Consider the following 25,221-nt stretch of genomic DNA (forward strand, 5'->3'; position numbering starts at 1 on the left):
TATCTATCTGTCTATTTATATCATCTGTGTGTGTGTGTGTGTATTACTACTAAGGTTTTGTTTTGTTTTTAATGACTTATATTGAATACTTGAGTGTCTTTCCTGCCTTCTTGCTTTTGAAACAGATATCACACAAGTTTAAAGGTAGAGAGTAATTCGGCTAGAGGATGACTTAGTTTCAGAACCTCATGGCGCCCAATTTAGTTGAGTACACTGAGGCTTTGTGGGGAGGTAGATGTTACATAGGTTTGAACTTGAGTTGATGCTGAACGGCTTGAGACTTCTGGAAACCTTGAGGTAAGGTGACAATCTTTCCACACAGGAAGAAAGTGCATCTGGAGGACACAGGTTTCTAGGTTTTTTTATTTTTTTATTTTTTGCTTCTGAGTTTTGAGATTGCTATCTTTGGCATTCATTTTCTAAAATAATTCAATTGAGGTTTAAAATAAGAATTACAAAAGTGAAGATACAGAAATAGGATTTAAGGGGTTATTATCCTTAAAAAGAATTCTTAAAAATAAGTGTAGAGTTGACTATTCAGTCAAATCATCCAGGAAGAAAAGCATTTTCTTTGTCAGGATGTAATTTATATTACAAATTAATTCTCACTAAATTATGAATGAAAGAGAAAGAGCAGGGCAGATCACCATTGTATTTCTGGAGAGAGTTCCCTCTGTGCTATGTTGTGTTTCATTTGGACATTCTGTCTACATAAACTGGCTAGACCGTGCATAACCCTGGGTCTAACTTAGAGACCTTATCTAAAAACAGTTTTGCTTAGAGAAAACTGTGAGTAAATTATGTACTCAAGTCTGAGAGCCTACCCAGGAAGAGAATAGACAAACACTATGAAACTCACAAATTCCTCTAACCTTTAAAAAAAACACTTATATTTCATCATATATAGACCCCTCTCTGCCATACATATAGGATTTTACTTACGGTTTGAAAAACCTCAGTGGCAGCCTGCAGAGTTATATTCCCAGGAGCTTGGTTCTCCATCTGCCCAAGCAATAAAGCTTCATAACTCTCAGTAAATATCAGTTTCAGGCTGTGTCTACACAGCAACCAAATTGAAGATGGACCCGCAGTACTCTAAATACTTTGAGTCACCAAATAGGACACTTGGAACAAGTAGTTTTTAAAAATGTCATCAGGTAAAATAAATATGTTGTTAGTATCTTTTATAGCTATTTTTTTCTGTTTTTAGTTTTGACTATCTTGTGAGTCTATTTTGTTAATTTGCTAATTCTAGTAGTTGGGTATTAATGGAAGTGACAGCTAAAGATGCCATGCGACAGAGTAGATTTATTAGAGAGACTTTGTGCAGAGGTGAGTTTGTTATATGTTTATTCATCCAAAAAATGCTTAACTGTGCTTTCATTTAATGTATTTCTGGAGTTTAGAATAGAAAACAATATAATAAAGTAATTTATTTTTTATACTCTAATATGAATACATTTGAAAAAGCAAAAAGTTTTACATAATACAAATATTCTTTTCCTTTTAGTGAATATTAAAAGCATATTTCATGAAAGTATGGTTTTTTGTACTGGTGGCAGGTATGCTCACCCTTTGGTGTAAAAGCCAGAGGTTAACATTGTATACCTCTCTGCATTTCATGCCACCTTCGTTATTAAGAAGGTTCCTTCACTAGACCTGAAGCTTTCCATTTCTGCTAGATTATGTGAACAACTTTCCCTCTGGATCAGACTGTGTCCACTCACACCCAGATCTACTCTCACACCCAGTTACAGAATTGCACCACTCCTAACTTTTAAGTGGATGACACGTAGATGTGCTCAGGTTTCCTTACTCGTGCAGTAAGCACTTTGCATACTGATCCATCTCCACACACCTGAGAAATGCTTTTGAAGGACAGCAAAGGAAAGGTTCACTAAGAAGATAGTATTTTAACAAAATACAAATAAAAGTGTAAGCCCTGCAGTTACTCAATAAGATTTTGGATGGAACTAGAAAAGATAGCCCTGAATGAGGTAACTGACACCCAGAAAGACACGCACGGTGTGTCCTCACTTAGAAATGGATTTTAGCCATGTAGTACAGGATAACCATACTACAACTCACAGACCCAACAAAGATAAGTAACAAGGAGGACCCAAGGGAGGATGCTTAAATCTCCCTCAGAAGCTGAAGTAGAATAGACAGTGGAAATTACTATAGAGGGGGAGCACTGAGAGAAGTGAGGGTCCATATCAGACCCAAGCAGCGCACGGGTGGGAGGACAGAAGAGTTGCCCAGGAGGCTTCTCTGTGACCAGCTGGGGACCTGTGACAGGGTAGGCTCATGGGAGGCTATGCGGGTGGTTCTAGCTGAGACTCCTAGAAGCAGGGCTCAGGGAGACTGGAAAAGCTACCCTCTAACTAGACAGGACTCCTAGTGGAAGGAGGGCAACACCAACCCACCCACAAAAACTTTAACCAAAAACTTACCCAGCCTACAAGACGTGCAGGGACAAAAATAAAGCAGAAATTGGAAAAAATGTCCAACCAATGCCTGACCCAAGCTGAGACTTACCCCATGGGAGGCAGCCAATCCCTGACACTATTAACAACACACTGTTATGCTTGCAGATGGTGGGAGCCTAGCATAGCTGTCTTCTGAGTGGCTCCATCCAGCAGCTGATTGACACAGATACAGAGACCCACAGTCAAACATTGGGTATAGAGCAGGGAGTCTTATGGAAGAGTGAAGGGAAGGAGAAAAGGACCTGGGGGTGACAGGAGCTCCACAAGGTCAACAGACCCAACTAAGGGGGACCCAGTGGGGCCTGTGGAGACTGAAGCACAAACCAAAGACCATGCATGGAGAGGACCCAGGGCCCCTCCACAGAAGTAACCAATGGGCATCTCAGTCCTTATATGTGTACCCTAGTGAGGGGCTAACTCTGACATGGACTCTGTTGCTTGCTTTTTGTTCTCTTGACCCTGGCCACAGGGGGAGAGGATGTGCTTAGTCCTGATGCAACTTGATATCATGTAGTGTGTGTGGGGAGGGTCCCCATCTCTGAGGAGTAAAGGGTGAGAGATAGGAGAAACAGGGGGGAAGGGAGGAACTGTCAGGAGAGGAGGGCTATGACCAGGATGTAAAGTGAATAATTAAAAAAAAAAGAAGAAGAAGAAGAAGAAAGAAAGAAAGAAAAGATTTCTCAAGAAAAGCTAGTTCAAAAGCCCTAAGGCTGAATCTCAGAGGAAAAGCATATGCTTATGCAGAGAAAATAAGGGGCAGTTATGAGAAAAGAGAAACACGTCCCTGTAGTTATGTGAGGGCTATAATACTTGCTGGGGCTGAACTTTCAGTGTTTGGAGACTTGGACTACGGACATGATTTCTCTGATGTGGTCATTGGAAAGATCTCTTGAGTTGTGAGGTAGGGGAAAAAACCCAGATCTGTGGGTATGAACACAAAAGGTAGAAAAAAATAAATGTAAAAATCTGAAGAGAGGGAAAGGGGCTATGCAGTGTTGCATCCAGAGCATCCAGAACTAATTCTCCCGCAGCTCTAGCTGCCTACAATGGACCTCTACAAGACTGGCTCCATCAACTGGCTCCATCAACTGGCTCCATCAACTGGCTCCATCAACTGGCTCCATTAACAGTCAATAATGGACCAGGAAGAATCTTGTGGAACTTTAAATCTCCATGAAGAATGGCTTCTGGATTCTGGATGGGTTGTTTTGGCTGACGAATGTGTCCGCATTGGTGTGTATTGGTCCCCAGATGATGGTTTTCTCTTTGAGGGAAGTTATAGAACGCTTAGGAGGTAAAGCATTGATGAAAGAAGTGCAGCAGTCAGGGAGAGCTTCGAAGCTTTGTAGTCTCACATCACTTTCTGCTTTGTTCCTCTGTGCTTCCCATGTTTGGATAAAACAAAACAAAACCAGCCATCTTTCTGTTTCTACTGCCATCCCATGCTTTCCTTAATATAATCGACTATATCTTTGTATTAATTACCATTCCTATGGCTGTAAAACAACTTCTGGAGGAAAAGATTTATTTGTGTTTATAATTTGACTTCACAGTTCACCATCAAGGAGTCAAGGCAGAAACTCAAACAGGGCATAAATATAAAAGCAGGAGCAGATGCAGAGGCTCGCTCCTCATGGCTTATTCGGCTTCTTTTCTTACATAGCAAATGACTGTCTTGCCTAGGGTCATAATGTGGGCCCTCCCACATTAATCATTACTTAAGAAAATGACCCACAGGCTTGTCTATAGGCCAAGATCACTGAGTCACTTATTCAAATGTGGTTTCCTCATCTCAGAAATCTGACAAAGAAACTAGCCAGGACATCCCTCCAGAACTATGAGCCAAAATAAACTCTTCCTTAAGTTTCTTTGGTTACAGAAAAGTAACTAATATAAGAATCAATACCAAGAGAGGAGGGCTTGTTGCTATTAAGAACGTCATGTTTTTGGAAATTTTTGCATGAAGCAAGATTTAAAAGTAATGGACTCATTTATTAGGGGAGAAAATATTAAGAGAATAGAACATTAAGGCTATGGTTTCATTATTACTGATTACTCTTATGCAGCTTTATAATGAATAAGACCATTAGGTAAATCAGAGAAATGAAAAAATGTGCAGTTTAGAAAGGAAAAGAGGACTGTAAGGCTCAAGCTTGCAGTCAAGCCATGTACCAAAACAAGGCAATAACTGTTAAAGAAATCAGGGCCATTAAATGAAAGACTCTTGCCCTTCTCTGGACTAATAGAAAAGGGTCTTCTGGGGTAGATTGTAACAAATAAGCATCTTGTGAAAGAGAGTCTAAGGGGTTGCTTGCTCCTAAAAAATGATTGTTTCATAATACAAAAGATGCTGCAATATCCATAGTCCAATGGGGAGAGAGTTTATCCTAAAATGGTACCTAGACTTTGCAGTGTCAACTATTGGCTACTGACTTTAGATATACTGAAGATGTAGTCTTGAGGTGGTTGGTCATTGATTTTTTTTTCTCCATAGTTTCAGAGAAGTAGATGAGGCAGGCTTGATGTCCCTAAGAGGAAGCCCGGGGAGTCCATTGTGTGAAGCTGTGAAGGCAAAACCTTGGTTATGGCAAAGACTACAAAGGGACGACTATTGCAAAGACATAAAACATCAGTCAATGGAAGCTGCATAGGGTGAGAGCTGCCCGAGGGAGAAACATATGCTACAGGAAGCAAGTTAGAAGGATGGAGCCATCTAATCTCTTTGAAACTAAATTCCAGATCCTAGACATGAAGCAACATCATTTGATATTTTCCCTGCTGGGTTTTGAACTTAGTTTTGGTTTAGTCTTTCCAGATTTGTTCCCATTTCTCCCTTGGAAATTGTAAGGTGTATTAGGTGCCATTGTACTGATAAGTAGATATGTCCCACCACATTGGTTCACAGTTAAGAGATTGCCTTGAGTCTTGGAAGAGGTTTGTCTCGCAGCTTTATAAGCTGGGTGGGAGGAAGATTTAGTGGGGTTGGAGATTACAGTAATAAAATGCACTTGATATATGTATGAAGTTGTCAAAGAAAGTTCCAGTAAAGTTATTAAAATGAAAAAAAAAGTGAAGAGCTAATTCCAAGTTAGGGAATTCAATGGGGGCAAAGCAAATAATAAATGGTAGCAATTAGGCTTAAAACAAGTTTTGTAAAGAGCCTGGATGGAAGAACTGGAAGAACCTGTATGTCCTCATGAAACTAGGTAACCAAAGAGAACGAGCACACCATTCTCTGAACATGGGAACTCAGAAAAGGATGGAAGATAATAATGAGCAGGTGGAAGAAGACTCAAGAAAGATTTAATTTGGGGCATGCTGAATGATTTTTATATATCTAAATGAGGTATTGGTTAAGCAATTTGTAAAACTATGGTTCATGTTTCACCCCCCCCCATCAATGGTATTTTATTTATAATATCATTGGAGTGCAAAAGAATAGCACCCTTGTAAATGTATATTTTATTTGGTGATATTTAGCCAAAAAATTGATCTATTTCCTCCCTTCCATGTGCCCAGATATGTGGGCTACCAATAAATGTAGAAATGAATCATTCACAAAGAAGATAATATACTCACATAATATTTCACTCAAAATAATATACTTGTGGTTGGTTAAATAAAATATTGTGTTTTTTCCATTATTTAAATTAGTGAATATTACTCAGACATGAAAAATCAGCCTATGGCTGCGTGTGCGTGGCATCCTCAGCCCACTCTGAGAACTGGAAACACTGCATTTGTGTTTTTGTTTTGCTTTGTATTGTTTTAATTTTTTCTCCTATGGAAAGTGCTTAAGTAGGTATATTCCTGCTGATAAACAGTCTGTCTATCCAGCCCCAGAGAAGCCAGTCTGTGTAAGTTAATTGCTTAGACCTGACAGTGCAGAGAACAGCATTAATAAATGGGGTGTAGTGGGTTGTAGAAAGAACAGATGTGAGTTTTCTGCTCCAGTGTACGATGAATTAATTCTCTATCTCTTCATTTATATACCGCAGTCACCACCGAAGACCTGTGTTTAAAGACTTGAAGGTAATGCAACCTCCAAACAGTCTCCACCATCTCAAAAGCCTCCAGTGGCATTTAAAATCTCCCTCTTAAGAAGTAGTCTTTTTTTTTTACAGTGGTGAAAAGAGGAGAGATCGTGTTTTTCTTGAAATGCTGCTAAAATATGGTTTTTGTTTCTGGTTGCTCTAAACATGTGCTTACAAACCCAGTGCCTAGAGAAACTAGAATTGCACAATTACCTATACTTTGTCCCAGTGGAAAATGCAGTTGAAATATATTGTTCAGTAAATTTTGCCATTTTAGTTTTTCATCTAGCTCAAAAAATGCATGTCTCTCCGCTCCTAGGGTAATTGCTTTTATTAAGGGTACAGAAGATTGATTTATCCGTGAAGGAAATGCACATATTTAAATTTCACATGGAAGTAATGTAAGTTTTATCACAGACTTCATTATTTGGTGCCAAATGTCACACCAACCATATGGGAATTTACTGCTTCTCTGAGTACAACCACACATTCTGAGGATCTATTGCTAGAGAGAAGTTAAGAGTGGGATTTTTCTTCCAGCTCTAGTGTATTCTGAACATTGAGGTAGGCATTTGCATTGCTAGAACATCTCAGTGCTCACAGTTGTCTGGTGTGGTGCTCAGAGCCTCAGCTTATAGGGCAGTCTCTTCCTGGTTAAAACTCAGCATTCTCATTGGTAGAGGAAAGAAGTAAGGTCCATGCGACCCATCATGACTCATAATTCTGCCTCTCAATGACTCAGCCTCTTACTAGCATAGGAAGTTCTATGTTAACCACAGACACACACTGAGAAAATTGCAATAGATATAAAGTAATAAGTCGCCCTCTAGGTAATCTAGCCAAAATTCATAAGTAAATAAGGAGATCATGTAGAATTTATATACAAGGCCACCTCTGCTCATCTAGAAATCTTGCAATTACTGAATACTTCACTTTACACTGGCTAGGAATTTATATGCTACTTTCTTTAAGTAAACCACTGCCAATAGTGACAACTGTAATATTATTTCCATAACCACAATGAAGAATATATAGGCCAAAGTTAGTGAGGAATCCACCTAAGAGTGCTGAAGTTTATGGAGAAGAATCAATAGCAAGTTAACAACATCTTAACTTATTTTAACCTCAGAAACCCAAGGTCAAATTTTGTGAATGTTGGGAACAAGCAAAACAAACTTATTCTAAGTACTACTCTTTCATTTTCAGACTCCATTTAATCATGGGGAAAGACTAAATTCAAGGTCCCAGGCCTTAGGGGAGCTGGAGACTTCCCAATTGCTGAATAGCTTCTCTTGTAAGGAAACAGTTGTCTGAGTCTAGACATCTCAGGGACAACATGTAAGGAGACAGTTGTCTGAGTCAAGGTACTTCAAGGAGAGCTTCTCCATCTTGCTGGCATGGTTAACTAAGTTGATGTTCTCCTGTCCTGACTGATGGAAATTCCCCTTGCTCAGCCTGCTCCTCCTTGCTTTATGGTTTCCTCCTTTAAGTATGCTATACAACATCCCTCCAGCTTCTCAGTTCAGCTCCCTCCCGAGTCTGTTCTGTGGCCTTAATCTCTTAGTAGCAGCTTGATTACAATGAATTTTTATCATCTTCATCATTGACCTTATGTTTGAGTTATGGTGGATTTAACAGGCCCTACAAGAGTGAACATGCATAGATGTTCATTTACATGGCCATGGAATAAATTGACACCTCTCAAAATGCGACAGGTTTTAAAAAATACGATAGGTTTATGATATATTATGCGTGTTATGTATCAACACTCCCACACACTCCAAGAATATCATTACTGCTTGTGAGCGGGTGACGATCGTGATGTAAGATGAATGAATTATAATGTAACAAAAGAGGAGAAAAGTCACTATTAATCTCATTAGAACTCTACTTACTGCTTCAAACAAGCAACCAAGTGAGTAGCCCCAAGCGAGTATTCCAAGACTGTCACCAGCCCTGACAGGGCTCACAGCCAATCTTCCAGTGTCACAGCGTAAGTTATGAAATAGTTTCTCTGAAGAAAGAGAAAAGCCACTTTATCAGGCTCAGGATGGATCTCTGAGTGATGGTGCAAACTCCTCATCACCGCACAGAAAAACATATGAGAATAGAACGTCTAGATACAAGGACTAGTTTCAGATCCAATGACACCAGTTAAACTAGCTTTGAACATATGCCAACTTACACGTTTAGGAACGTCAGATGATTGCATCTGGATAGTCTGCACCTGTCTGCAGTCCCTTTTATCAAAAGAAATTATCACGAATGCCCCCCCACACACACACACAAAACGTACAAATTACTGTTGCTCACTGTTACATCATTTCTCTCTCTCCATTTCCCTCCCTCCCCCCATCCCCTCTCTCTGTCTCTGTCTCTGTTTCTTTCTTTCTTTCTTTCTCTCTCTCTCTCTCTCTCTCTCTCTCTCTCTCTCTCTCTCTCTCTCTCTCTCTCTCTCGGTTTGTGTGTGTGTATGTGTGTGTGTGTATCTATATCTATGCACAACTATATCCATGCACAACCGTATCTATGCACAGGTGGAAGTCAGGATTGATAACAGATGATTTATGCTATTACTTTCCAATTTATCTTTTGAGACAGAATCTCACTGGACTCAGAGCTCTCTGGTAGGCTAGACTGACTGGCCACCGAGCTCAGAAGGTCCACCTATCTCTGTCCCCAAGTTCTGTTGCTAGGGCTATGGTTACAGGATCAGTGTGGATTGTAGGGACTCACACTCAGATCTTCATGATTGTCCAAGGGGTACTTGAAAGATGACACTATCTCCTCAACCCTAACAATTTTATATTGTTTTTAAATAACATCATATGAATTCATCCTAAAAAATAATACTTGAGCCCTAAAAACCATTGAAAATTGCATAGTTAGTGAAATATACACAAGAAATGTTAGATGACTCATTATTTTATTTTTGTTTTATAATCAACAAGTGTCAGATGATGTTGACTGTTGACATTGTCTTCTAACAAATATTGAAACTTCTGGAATATTTAATTTTTAAAAGATCCTGGTCTATGTTGATAGTTTTAATTCCCTTAAAACTCAAAATTTTTTTTCTTGCTTGCTTTCTTTAATTTCTCTCTTTTTAAAGTATTGTGAATACAAAGATATAAAATGCTAACAAGAGCCCATACTACAATGTAGGAAGCTTCCTCACAAACCTGTGCCAAGTTGCAACTCTTTTAAGATTAAACTCAGATATTTTCATTCATCATTTGCCAAGTAGTATTGAAGCAGAAACAAAGTAAAATAACACAGAATAAATTAGGGCTGTAGAGATAAAACTAGTTCTATCAAATGTACAGCTATCCAGGAAAAATGTGATATTCTTAAATGTCCAGTTGACTCATTCAAAGAGACATGATGAATGATCAACTATCTCAATAGAACAAACTTTGATCAAATGTCAAGAGGCTTGTTTAAAGGTTGACATTTGATGTAAAAGCAAAGCTAAAGCAATAACCTTATCAGAAATTTCACTGTAGGAAACTCTGAAACCACTTATGCTAAGAGAGTTTCTCAGATGGAAAACCAAAAGGTATCATTGATAACAAACACCCTAATAAGGTATTCAGAATATTTGGACTTCTAGTAACTAAAGTAATAAGGTCTTGCAGTTGTGTACAAAATTTTAATTGATATATATATATATATATATTCCAGTCTTCTACATGGCTGGTATGATCATTAATCTTGGTTGTGAACTTGAATTTGTCTGTAATCAACTAAAAATCATGCAACTAGGCAAACCTATCAGAATTTTTTTTTATTATCATTTAAGGTGAGAAGACCCACCCTAAAATTGGACCACACCTTCTGATAGCATCCCACATAAAAAGACATGGGAGAAATAAGCTTTGGTTTTTGCCTGCTTGCCCTCAGTCTCACTGGCAAGGTCATCTATCTTGTTACTGAGGGCTTCCTTTGCTGGTGTTAGAATCTATTTCTTTGAGATTCCAATGTATATTGAAAATGAGTAACTCTCTAAGAATCTTGTGGAACTTCAGCTCCAGGTTGGAACTGCTGAGTCATCTAGCCTCTTGTACTGAACAACTATAGTATTCTTTGTCTTTCCTTTGGAAGACAGCCATTAGCCATTGTAGGACTACCTGGGCCACAGCCTTTAAGCCACTCAATATGTATTAGTACAGGCATGGATATACATAGGCATAAACACAGATATAGATAATAGGTAGATATAAACATAGATATAGATATTGACATAGACACATATGGATGAATATATATGCATAAATACACCGCATTCTACCATTTTTTGTTCCTTCAGAGACGCCTAATTTATAAAGCTAGCATTAGCATTCCACAGACATACATGGACATGCCTATTTCTACATCACGTTCCTACTCTTTGTAATGTTAAAAGTTCAAATGTGCTAAAGCCAGCAAATATGAGACAGGAAACCGGAACGGTAATAACGGAATGATGATATAGTTAAGGACTAAATTGTAAAACAGATTGCTGCTCTGCTTAGCTCCACCATTCACTGGCTACCTGCCCTTGAGCAAACCTTCTAATTAACTGTGGTGGTTTGAATAGCATGGCCCCGTAGACTCATGTGTTTGAGTGTTCTGCCCATAGGGAGTGAGAAGCACTATTAGAGGGAATGGCATTTTTGGAGTTGGTGTGGCCTTGCTGGAGGAATTGTGCCACTGTGGGGACGGGCTTTGAGGTCACCTATGCTCAAACTATGCCCAATGAGGTTCATAGTCTTCTTCTGCTACCTGTGGATCAAGACCTAGTACTCTCAGCTCCCTCTCCAGCACCATGTTTGCCCGCATGCCGCCATGCTTCCCGCCATGATGATAAAGGACTACACCTCTGAACTGTAATTCAGCCCCAATTAAATGTTTTTCTTTATAAAAGTTTCTTTGGTCATGGTGTCTCTTACAACAGTAGAAGCCCTAACTAAGACATTAACCTGTCTCAATTTTCTCATACGTAAAATCGTGATGATATTTCCAAAATCTTGGTAACATGACGATTACTTAAGATCACAAATATAGGATTTAGCATACAATTTGCATGGATGCTCAGTTTTCTAGTCAAATACACTACTATAGCTACTACTAGTTAGTTAGCATTTAGTTCTTGCTAAGTGTGCAAAAGGAAGAAAATAAAATTAGAAACTGAAGAGGCTATTAATATCCTTGTGCAATCTCTGTTCATCCTACATGTGGTTAAAGCCTAAGACTCCTCAATTTAGGAAGGAGAAATGAAACCGCATTATTCCAAATAGAATTATCATTGGACTATGGGAAAATTAAATTACTAATCAGTTAAGATTTAAGAACTTCCAGTTTTAGTGAACCAAGGACAATACTCTTTGACTTATCTGAGTCATGAACAGTATCTTGTTCTTTGAAATATATCATTGAAATAAAAGCCACTGGGAGAGCAAGGATTAAGGTGTCTCCTTGGATAGGAACATAGACCCCATCACTGTTCACAGACTTTAAATACTAATCCCTGAAGCTTAGAATGCACTTCAAGAATAAGAAGTAAAAGAAAGCAGCTCTATTACATTATATTTTAAGCTAAACATATGATCTGAAGCTGGGGAAATTATGGGTAAAGAAGAAAGTGATTTCCTGCTATGAAAAAAAGTTATGTTTTTCAGACCTATATTTTTGGACTGTGGAAACATGTGTTTTCCTACATATTATAGATCTCTTATGGAAACCATAGAACAGACTTTATTTTCATGTGATAAGAAAATAACCTATGAATTACCAAGCTTATATGATTAGCTACACTCACATACACACATGTATAGATGCACACACACACACACACACACACACACACACACACACACACACACACACAGAAAGTTGCTGCAATTATAACTGTTACCAGATATTTGAGTCATAGTAATTTGTACAGAAGCCCAGTGTTTCTACAACAGTAAGATGTATAAGAAGGTTATTATAATTGATCTATCATGAAATACTGATTTCATTAATCTGTGGTAAAGTACAGAAGTTTGGTTGGTATATTTTGGTGCCTGTTAAATAATACACTTATTTTTGTTTCAGTTTAAAATACAAATAAATAAATAAATAAATCTGCCAAAGAATAATTTATTATATATGAACACATCAGTGATTGTTATTTTATATTACAGTTCTTTATTAATGGAAAAATAACTTGGTGGAATATTTAAGAACCCTATTCTTTTTATAAAGGAAAACATTTAATTGGGTCTCGCTTACAGTTTAGAGGTTTAGTCTTTCATCATCAGTGTGGGAACCATGGCGATGTGCAGGCAGATACAGTGCTGGAAAAGGAGCTGTTTCCAGAAGCAGGAAGAGAGTGTAAGACTAAGCCTGGTTTGAGCTCCAGAGGCCTCAAAGGCCAGCCCCCAGTGGCACATCTCCTAATAGTGCCACTTCCAATGTACCTATAGGGGCTATCTTTAAAACTTATTTATTTACTCACTTTGCATGCTGGGCATAGCCGCCTTCCTCCTGTCCTCCCAGTCTCACCCTCCCTCCCTCTTTCCCCATCGCCCCTCCCCGAGCCCTCATCTACTCACCCACCCCAGCTCATCAAGTCACATCAGGGCCACTTTCCCTGTGGTCTGGCAAGGCATTCCTGCCAGGGGGAAGTGATCAAAAATCAGACAAGAGAGTTCATGTCAGAGCGAGCTGCCACTCCCCTTACTAAAGGACCCACATGAAGCCTGAGTTGCCCATCAGCTACATCTGTGAAGGAGGCCTAGGTCCAGTCCAATCATGGTCCTTGGTTGGTGCTTCAGTTTCTATAAGCCCCTCTGGGTCTTGGTTAGCTGGCTCTGTTGGTCTTCTTGTAGAGCTCCTGACACCTCTAGGTCCTTTTTCCTTCTCCCCACATTTCCACAAGATTCCCCATGATTTGCCCAATGATTGGCTTTAACTCTCAGCATCTGTTCCAAACAATTTCTGGGTGGTGCCTCTCAGAGGACAACTCTGCTAGGCTCCTGTCTGCTGTCATAGCAGAGTATTGTTAACAGTGTTAGGGGTTGGCTCTCTTCCATGTGGTGGGTCTTGGGTTGGGCCAGGCATTGGCTGGACATTGCCTCAAACTCTCCTCTATCTGTTCTATCTTTACCCCTACATGTGACATTAAAGGTATTGGAATTTAGCCAAACGAGCTACAATGGCACAAAGCTTTCATCCCAGCCTTGACAGAAACCAGTGGATTCTATCATGTTCAAAGCCAGTCTGGTCTATATAATGAGTTTCAGGCTAGCCAGAGTTGTGTAATGAGACATTCCTTCAATTAAAAACAAAATAAAACAAACAAATGAAAACCACACATTTAATATAATAGTTCTATCTCAAACTTGTTCAACATTGGAAGTCAGTAGCTCAACAGTTCTCCAAGTATCCCCAGAAGTGACCCAGTTTTAACAGTGAAATAAACGGTCTCATACGTCCCCCAAAAAATGTCTCAGGAAGACGGAAGTGTTTGATTGTCCTATTTACTGAGGAGAAAAAAAATACTATGTACAAAAGAAATAGCTAGAGCAATATGAAGATATAAATAAAAGGAGCAATGTTTTCAATGCTATGAGTTGCTCCCTTTGCCTTCTGAACAAGAACCTTTCAATTGGTCCACCAAAACCTTTCTTTCTTCATGGAACCCAATATATTAACAGTATCTACAGTGGTCACAGCAGTCCAGGGTTTCATATTAATAGGATTCATGGTTAAAAGATAAGATAATATTTGGACTCCAATATGTAACTCTGTGCTGTGTATTGAGATGGTAGTGCTGCCAGCCAACCTGTGTTAAGAAAGAATTTATTTTCTTTTTTTTTTTTTTAAAGATTTATTTATTTATTATGTATACAAATCTCATTATAGATGGTTGTGAGCCAACATGTGGTTGCTGGGAATTGAACTCATGACCTTTGGAAGAGCAGTCAGTGCTCTTAACCTCTGAGCCATCTCTCCAGCCCCGAGAATTTATTTTCTTGATCCCCCTCTCATGTTTACATTTGCCTCATTCACACAAAAATCAAAAGACATATAAAGTTTCTCTTAGCACAGAAATGAACACTACCTTCCTGAGAAAGCCCAGGGTTTTTTGTGTTGTTGTTTATTCTACTGATAAGACTATATTTCTGGCAGAGATTGCTAAAAATGCACAAAACAAAGACAAATAGAAAACTTCATGTATTCAAATCTCCCTATTCTATACAAAATGAAAGATGTATAGCATCTTTTGGGGGACAGAGGCTTCATGGACATTTATTTTGAGCCCACTTAAAAATAGAAAACAAACCTTTTTGTTCAAGAGAATATAAAATGTGGTGATTCACATCTATGTATACAAAGGTTGTATGGTTTTTGGTAGACACCTATGACTTGCATAAAAAAATATATTTTCCTGTCTTAGGCCCACCAAAGAAGAGAGAAGGAAGCATTTCCACTGTGTGATTAGAGGTCATGAAGAAACCATCTCATCAAATACTTATAGCACCCAGAGGTACATACAGATCTGAGTAATGGTGGGCATAGAAGGGCCTAAGTGACAGCATTTAATCTACCCTAGGAGTCCATGCCATATGGATGGGTTGACAGTCAATAGCCCATGAAAGCACATAATACAAATAAACAAAGTGTTACAACCATAGCAGAGGCTGCAGGAGTGCTAAATACATTGGAAAGAGAATATTGTAGATACTGAGGTTCTATGTACAGAAGAAATCAAGGTGACAGAATGCCACAGAAGACCTCAACAAGGTAAAATAGATAAACATAATTGCTTCATCAGCCACATGTTAATATCATAGGCTGCCAGGGATCCAAATACTCAGTTACATGTGTGTGTCTAGTCAAAGAAGCCTAGACATGATAAAAAAAATCAACTTTATTTATGTCATCTTCACCTGAGGATGTGTAGTTCCCACATATATCTGGCCATTCAAAAACATGAGTCTTTAGTATGTAAAACCCTGAAAAAAGTGTCCAAAATAAGACTAAATTCTTTCGTAATAAACTTTTATAAATACCAAATCACATTAACTTCAAGACAAATCATTTATTTTTTTCATTAACCATAGAGTGTTTTCAAATAACTGTGAATGACAACCTAAATTATATGCCTCGTTCTCTAACAAGCCTACTGATGGAGAAGTTGCCATAGGGAGAGATTCAGCTGATGTGGATACCCAAAATAGACACATTAGTAAGCTAATAAATCATAGAAGTGTAATAGGTAGTAGGTAGATAAGTAAGTGATACATGCTGATGATAGATGATGGATGGATGGATGGATGGATGGATGGATGGATGGATAGATAGATAGATAGATAGATAGATAGATAGATAAGATGGTAGATAATAAATATAGACAGATAGAGGGTAGTCAGAAAATTTCAAACATCATTTAGTATCTCCCCTTTTTCCCTGGCTTTCATCTAATACCATAATTTTCTTTCCAGAACTGAAATGAATTTACATTCTGTTTAAACTCTTAGAAGCATAAGTAAAGAGTTGCATTTAGAAGAATATATTCTTGAAGTGTGGATATACTGAATTCCTATGATTAATGGATTTACTCAAAATACCCTACACCAAGGCATGTGGACTTATCTTGTTATAAACTGCTGAATAACAAGCTATTCCTCAAAACTGGATAGATGCCAGTAATCATTTTGCCATTTCCTATGATTTAATATGTAAACTCTGATTAAGACCAAGAATATTTGTTCAGTGTGGTACAAACAAGGCTAGGTCACAAAGGATCAATTGAGCTAAGGTGTTGATTGTAGACCTTCAGACAGTGGTTTAACTTTGTCTCAATGTGCCATTAATGCAATGTATACAATAAAAGAAGAAACTGTATTCAGAAGGCAAAGAATGTTGAAGTTAGAACTTCTTTTAGCATTCTCAGCTCTCAGCTACAGGGAGTTGGGCACTCTTATGGAGACAAGCCAAGAATAATGAAGGTAAAAAAGATAGTAAAGATAGACATATGTATGCGATTTTCCAGGGACACACCTGCCACCTAATTTCACTTACTCCATGAACAACATTTCAGAATGTGCTACATTCTGGATATCTTTACCCCAAAAGTTAAAGCTGCAAAGGATACAGGTACCACGTAAAATCAGAAGTATTTAACTTTTTCATATCAGTGTGACTCAACCACATATCCATAGGCCTAAATAAAGACGGTGTTTTCAGAAAAATCAGCCTAGACATCCCTAGAAACCAACCTAGGCAACTGTTCTCAGAATCTGCCCAATATGGATGTTATTCATTGTAAAAATATTTGGAGACTGACAATGTGTTGCCAACCCATCTGACTCCCTAATCAGCATCTTTAAAGGAAATTAGCAGCAAAGGAAGCTAGAGAGTACATTTCAGTTTTTCTTCAGCAGTGACATAATTTATCCACTATTGGATCTATTGATTTATTGCTCCCTGTAGATTGTGACCAGGTCACTTGCACCTAGCCTCTCTTTGTGCTACATGTTTCTCCTAGCATGGTAACTGGATATCAGATGAAATACACCCATACCAATGGTGGAAATGTTATAGATCTGAGTGGAAAGACTACCCCACTGAGGGTGTTAAGGCATCCTGGAAGTTAGGAGCCAAGGCATCATACCACACAACCAGCTTCACAACGGAGATTTATTGGGAGAGACACAAGATGGTGGCTGCCTCTGCTTGGGAGAGAAGGAGCAAGGAACTATGCAGTAGGCAGGCTTTATATAGGGCTTATTGAGAGTACAGTTTTCCAGACTAGCCATTTCCAGAGTGGGATTACAAGGCAAGCCCAGGGATTGGTAGGATATTGGGGTAAAGGATTGGTTGGGTTTGGTGAGTGGTCTCAGGTATTTTCACCTAGTGCCAGTCCTCTTAATCTTTTAGAATTTTGGTTTTATTTTGTTTGTGTGGGTGTTTATGTCTACTGCATGTTTGTCTTGGGCCCAGAGTCAATCTGCTGTTATAGAAAGCCACCATGTGGGTTCTGGGAACTGAACCAGGTGGTCGGACTAAGGGGACCAGCAGTTAAGAGAACTTGCTGTTCTTGCAGAGGACCTGGCTCACTACCAGTCATTGTAGGTGAGAACTGTTTCACCTTGTTTCAAGCACCTTCTGTTAGCTAAAATGTCACGGTAACATCTTCATTTTAGAAGAGAAATAAATAAGCCCTTGACAAAAACAGTGGCAAAAGTAAGTTTCAACTCAATTCAATGGCCTTTAATGTACTACTAAAGGCACTGTAAAAATGATGTGACAACATGTGTAAGGCCATCATGAGAAAGCAGGTAGCTGAATACCTGGTTTATGTCAAATATTAGCAAAGAGACATAGACAGTGGGATGAAGGAGAAGAAGACATTGAGTTCAAGAAATTGACTTACATGATCATTAGGCCAGAAATCCATAAGGCACACCAGGTTTTCTTTACAAAGTATGGTAATTTATTTTGGACACTGGCCAGGAGTGCCTGAACATTCCCCTTGGGCTAAACTTCAGATAGATTTCTCCTTCACCACAGGCCACTGTCATCCTTTTTTTATTAAAGCACTTATTTTAGGTACCTTAACTCTTTCTCTATTCCTTTGAGATACAGATACTTTACAGTCTCAGGAATGTCTCGCTCAAGAGCCTGAAAGTCATTCCCCTGAAATGTAATCATCAAAAATATAGAATCCACAGCCAACAATATGGCACAGCTTATAAAGGCATATTTTTCTCAAGCCAGGGGCCCTGTATTTGATCCCAGGAACCCATGTAAGTGTGGAAGGCAGATCTGGTACGACAAAGTGGTTCCCTGGTTTCCATAGATACTCTATGGCATATACTCTTCAACAATACACAATTATGATAGTAATATATATTTTTTAAAGAATATGACATCTCTTTCTCTTATCTCTGGGAAAGTAGGTGTCTCACTTCCATAAACGGAAAATAACAGATGCAAATGACATTAGTCACATCAACTCTCATCTCCATTAATGCCTTCCAGTACTTTTCACCTGCTCTCCCTGATGCCTGTTTCTCATACTTCCTTAAAGCTTTATATTTGATTAAATAACTTCATTTATTCAAATCTATGAATGACAGAAAAAATAGTTCTTTCCTATGGATCATGTGTTAATGTAGATTTTTACTTATTTTCATAAAACAACAACATCGACAACAACAAAAAAATGGTCAGTTCTATCACTCAATAACTTAGATTGTTTCTGCTGATATTAAATGGTAGTTAAACTATATTCTTTTTATAAATACATGCTAAGTATGAAGTATGTGGACATAAAATAAGATCCCAAACTAGAAATACATGATATTTATTTAATATTAATATCAACATATGAGAGACACTAACTGGACTCAGCTGGTAATAGGGGTTTGTGTGTGTGTGTGTGTGTGTGTGTGTGTGTGTGTGTGTGTGTGTGTGTGTGAGTGTGTATGTATTTCATACTTTTTGTTTCTGTGAAGTTGATTTTAGTTTCCATCTCCTATTGCAACAGATCTTAGCAAAGACTTCTTTGCTCATTTAAACAGCCTAGTACAATATGATTTTTTTTTTTACTTTACACATCAAATTAGCATAGATATGATGAGATTCTTGCTTTGTGGACTATTTTGAGTTTGCTTAGAGTATTTAATAAATAGCATTGCTGTCAAAGCTTCATTAACCCATAATTAGAACATAGCATTTTTTGCAGTGGTCTTCTTTAAATTCCTTTGTTTTGTACAATGGGATTATGTCAATGTAACTAGTTGTAAATTTGTCTTCTCTCAATCTTGTATGAGTGACAGATACTATGTTTCTTATAATACTCCAATGTTCATTCCTTAGTCATGGCCATTCTTCATAAATAACAGAAACTATTTTTGCTTCTTTCCTTTTGTCTACAATGTAAAGAAAAAGAATAAAAGGCTAACTTATGTGCCTTGATTTTCATATATAACTCTTTTATTTAGGTCAGATATCTGATTTACTCTACATGAAGGCAGGTTAATTATTGAAAGGAAAGGTCATATGTTAGTTTAAGGCTGGAGGTATATAGTAGCTATAATGTCTATCAGATAATATTATTCTTTTTCTTGAGCCCTAAACAGGTCCTTGAAAATCTCCAGTCATTGTCCACTCAGCCACCTCGCCTCTAGGAGAAGATCTTCATCCACAGGTCATGGGAATTAAATCATCTGGAGTAATAAGAACTACACCAGGGCCACCTCACAGGAATACAACTGAGCTACTGGTTGACTGGACCAGGACAGCCAAGACTCATTCACTATCCATATCTCATGCTCTCTTTCCCAGTGCTTCCTCCACTTAAATTTAAAGTATATATCAGTATCTTATCTATCAGCTAAAATGCTTAATTTCCATCTATTTTAATTGAATTCCTTTTCTGCCCATTATTTTTACTATTACCTTTGTTTGTTTTCTTTGCAAGTTGCAAACCTAATATATTGGAACCTCCAGAGTGGGCCACTGGCCTAGAATTTCAGTTAACTCACAATCATGTATGCATAGGCAAAATCCTAGCCAAAGACACAGAGCAATCCCCTTGCGGTCTATAGCTCTTTATCCGTGGAGTTCTCATCTATGGTGTGTTGCCATATAAATTTTCCGTATTTGTTTTCTTGAATTTCTGATCTTTCAACAAAACAAAACTCAATCTAAATCTCCTCTCCATCTGTATATTCCTGTCTGAAAATCAGCTCCAGGCAGAAAGCCAGGGCTATAGTAGGATTTACATCATTGGTTTTCCTTTTCTCAGGGATGGCCTTCTCCCTTAAGGTAGATACATCGCTTCAAATTTATTTACACTCCAGTGTTTTCCTTTTTTGAGTTTTCTCAGTGATTGGTCAAATACTGTATTCTTTGCTGAGTATAGAGAAGTGGCTGTCTTAAAATATTACACACTTAAAAATGGCAGTTTCATCACAGACACAAAGTACTCTGCCAAAAAAGAGCTCATTAGAATTCCCAATATCCTTATGTGCTTATGTAAAGTGTCCCCTTGTTTTCACTGAAAAACATAAGTTTCCTACATCAGTGCCTAAATACACAGCTGGTCAATTGCTTGAAGTGACTTAACATCAACTAAAATGGCACACAAATATTTTTGTGATTTCTCTCAAAGATATGGTGTGTACTTTGGAAATTATCTTCAGTCCAATGGTGTATGAAATATTTTTTAAAAATATTTGTCTGCTTGTATTTTTAAAGCTATCTTCAAAATTCCAAAATTAAATAAATAATGTAAGAATGCAAATTGAATTACTGTAAAAATTTCACAGTAAACCACCAAGCACACCATAAGAAAGTCTCTTTTATTCTATTACATTTTCTTTTCTTGACCCCAAAGCTGTTCTCATTGTCTATATAACTGCCAAATTCTGTGGCTCAAAGAGAAAAATTGCACTGTGTCTGCCACTTACACCTGACAGTCTAAAAGAAAAAGAAAAATTACTGAGTGAGGAAACTGCTTGCTTAGTTCTTTCTGGTGAGGCTATTATGGTAACCAGTAAATATGAAGACGATCTTTTCTCAAATTCCTTCTGTCTGCTGTATATAGCCAGCATAATCCACTCTCTTTAAAAGTGGTTCAGAGTTGTGAACATGCCTGAAATTACCCCTGAGATGAGTTTACTTTTTATACTAATAGGCAGTCATGAATAAATCATCTAGATGCAATTTTATTACTAATTGATCTTTTGAGTCAATAAAAAGATCAGTTAAACCATTAACTTTTGTTTTCCACTCCTTTTGTTTTTTAATTCAATATTTTTCCTGTACACAGATCTCATAATTGTATGTAACATATTTTTATCATATCCATAACCTCCCCCTTAACTCTCCCAGATCCCTAGCCACACATTCCTATCTCAACTTCTTATCCTCATCTTCTTTTGTTTGGTTTTTGACCAGTGAGTCCAGTTGGTATTCATATTCATAGGGTATGGAGCTATCCAATAGAACAACTCCTCAGGGGCCACAAACCCAAAGAAGAGTGAGCCCAGTAGCCATCAATGGTCCATAGCTCTTTGGATAAAAGTACCTCATCAAGCCCTCTCCAATCCATGCTGGAAGTTTGACAGGTTTCATCTTGTTCAGGTCTTGTATAAAAACAGTTACTGTGTGTTCAGGAGTATGACAGCCATGCCATAACCACTAGGCAGCACTTCAGAGTGTTCTGATTTACATTCTCACTCTTACATTCTCTCCACCACCTCTTATTCTACAATGTTGCCTGAGCCTTAGAGTTGATACACACATCCCATTGAGAACAGAACATTCAGTCACTAACTCTTAACTCTTTGACCAGTTTTGAGTTATCTGCTGCTACTCGTTGAAAAAAAAAAAAAAACTGAAGCCTCTTTAACTAGAAATGAGAGCAGCACAAATCTATAGCTCTAAACAAAAAGACTTAGGAAACAATTTGATGACATGGCAGTTTAGTAAAACAATAGTACGGTCCTTCTTAGGACCTATGGGATTAAATTATCAGAAATTAAATTTCCTCATGTGTCGCTGCTCTCAAATCCTATCAGAAAGAAGTCGATGGTTCCTATAATGATGATGCCACTTTTTGTACCAATGGACATATCTTTCCTGGCAGGTAGTTTAGCAGCCAGGTTCCAATTCTAAATAGGACCACTGATTTCTCCTTAGCAGCCTGCACATATCCTTCCGGCACAAGCCAGCAGGGAGGAATTTTGCTGGTCAGTTTGAGACTGATCTATGTCTTGCCAACAAAGCGTTGATGTCTTCAGCAATAGAGGCTTGCCGTTAGCTATGGTAGGCAGAGGTGAGTGAGCCCTTTACAAGAAACCTTAAAATGTCTCTGAGATAGATGCTCCTATTATGCTAGAAGAATTCAGCAACTCTAAGGGAACATGTGAGGCTCACACCTTGCAGAACTGTTAGAGAGAGCTGATGGATGAGGTTTGCCCCTGGATGAAAATTATCAAGTTAACATGAACCTCAGTTCTACATACAAGAAACTAAGTTCTGAGGCTACCCATGATCTCCAGGATAGAATGTAAGTCTCCTTCAAAACTTTAATTTCAACTTTTTGGGGCTATAACATGTATGGACATGTTACTCTAACTCAGACTCTATAAACAACACAAGTATTCATTTATACTAGCCTCACAGTAACATCTCCCTTAGTCCCATGTACTGGACCAGGTAGTCACCATGTAAAGAGAGCCTTGAGGTGAGTCCTTGATGGAGGAAGTGGTTCACTGAGTACAGACCTTTAGGTTTCCTAGTGGCCCCACTTCTGGTCTGTTTTCTGCTTCCTGACTGTAGACACAATATGACCAGCTGCCCCATGCTCCTGCCATTGTCTTTTACACTCTGATGGGCGGTATCCCTTCAAACTGTATGCCAAATGAAAATCATCTTCCCTTAAGTTGCTTGTGTTAGGAACCTAATCACAGCAACAAGAAAAACAATGAATACAAACAGTTACTCAGTATTCTATCATGTGTTGCTTTCTAACAAGAATGCTACAGTTGTGAGTTGGACTCAATTTCTGCTAGTTTGGAAGACCACAGCCTAAGCTTCTAGCCATCCCTATGACCTCAGCTCAGTCTTAGATTCTCATGGTTTCTGGATTTTTGAACATTCTACAACTAAAGGGTTAATATTGGAATAAACTGGGCTTCAGAAATCTACCTTATTAATATAATAGTTTCCCTTCTGACTAGTCTGTGATCAGTCACAGTCCTTAGGAAATATCTTTTATATTAATATATTATAACTATAGTATGCTTCAAGGAGTTGTGAAAATGGTATGGAAAACACCACTAAAATGTACCTCCTTTTAGGCTTACCAATGAGATATAGAAGAGACAAAAATAGAACGTCAAGCTAAATATGATTTTTGGTAGTAATCAATAGCAATAAGGAAATAGACAAAGTCTGTATAACAGAAGCATCTGCTTCATGCCTAGATTATGCTAATGCTTTTCCCTAAAGTTCTTGAATCTTTATGATGGTGATGATGATGATGATGATGACGATGACGGTGATGATGATGACAATGATAAAGACAACGATGACGAGGATGATGACACAATAACAGTAAGCAGGACAGTATCCATCTGCTGTGTTTACCATTGCCGATTGTGAAGATGATCCCTTAAACTATATTATTTAATGTATATTATTCTACTCAACAACTCTATGACCTGAGTTATTTTTGACATGTTTAGTATGCAGTATATTAGCATATAAAATAAAATATCCAGTCTACTAGGTTTGTCTGAACATACTCAGAATACTATGGCACGATTCATGGACAAGCAAGCTGACATGAAGTTATTGGCAGCATTAGAATATCTGAACATAGTGAAACTTGAGCTTAGATGTAAAGACTTGAATAGAATGAATCGAAACAATCTGTGACAGACAAGATCAAAAAAGGAAAGCTACATCAGTTTATTTGAGGCCATTGAGAACCTCGTAAAGAGTAGAATTTTTTAAGTTGTAGAGGAATGCTTTAAAAGAATTTGATTAGAAAAGTGGTGACACAGTTTAATCTATGTCTTAAAATTATCACTGTGTTCTGTGCTACATTTAACCTTTAGCAACCAACCACCACTGAGCAACGTCAGGAGCCATTTTATATGGTCTTCAAATAAACAAATTCTAGTTGTCCCTCTGGTACCCACTTCACCCCTGACTCCATATGGCTCAGGAACATTAAGCCAATCCATATAATTTTGGTTCTTGCTTCACATCTGCACATGTTAATAAGGTATCTTTGTAGTTGACTGTTATGTCTCTACCTCTTAGAGAAGCTGGAAAACCTGGGGAACTGAGTTCCAACAGCTATAAAAGACATAGACCTGAAGAGCTCCTCACATGCTTTAAAAATCACTGGGGTTTTATATCTGTCTTTTCATCAATATGTTCCAATTGAATGGTGTTTGGAAGATGCCATACTTTTGGCTAAGATCTGAGTCACTCCAACTTTCCTAACATGGCACAGCACACGATCCAAAGGGTTTGCATTTGAGAAGCAGCTTTAGCTAGATGTTGTGGATGATAGTTTGCATCTGTGTGTGTTCTTCTTGATCCCCTGCTAGCCTGGCAACACATGCTGGGGTCAGTTCACAGCAACAGCTGCCCCAGGCCCAGGGCTCACCAGCTTAGAACACCTCTTGCAATGTCCCTTAGCTTGTTTTCTTATTGCAAGCCCCATAGAGGGTGAAACATGGATCAAACAGACATTACATTATGAAAAGTTTATAATATACAGAAACGACTCTTGTAATTTATTTTGTAGGTCCCAGAGAACTTTTAGAGAGGGTAAAGGCATACAGTACTTAATTCAAAAAGGGATTTAAGGCTTTTGGGCGTGTAATTCCAACCTGAAATTCATTAAGAGTGCCTTAGGAATAGTTACAGAAAGTTAATTGAAATGAAATTTATCTTATTAAGTAATATCAGCAAGAAGTGCTATTTGTATTTTTTTTTTTGCCAAGAGATGTCTAGTGTTTTTGAAACTGTTTCTCTGATCATGATATCAAAATTATTAAGTTTTTGTGGTGTAGACTCTGGATTTGACTAGCAATTATACTGATGTGAAAAGAATGATCACAGATGAAGTAAAGATTGACTATTCACACATGACTTGAATCTTTCTATGTTATATGTACCTCTAATTTGCTCTG

Source organism: Acomys minous, assembly GCF_964271855.1.
Source record: "Acomys minous genome assembly, chromosome: 9".
In the NCBI taxonomy this organism is placed as follows: domain Eukaryota; kingdom Metazoa; phylum Chordata; class Mammalia; order Rodentia; family Muridae; genus Acomys; species Acomys minous.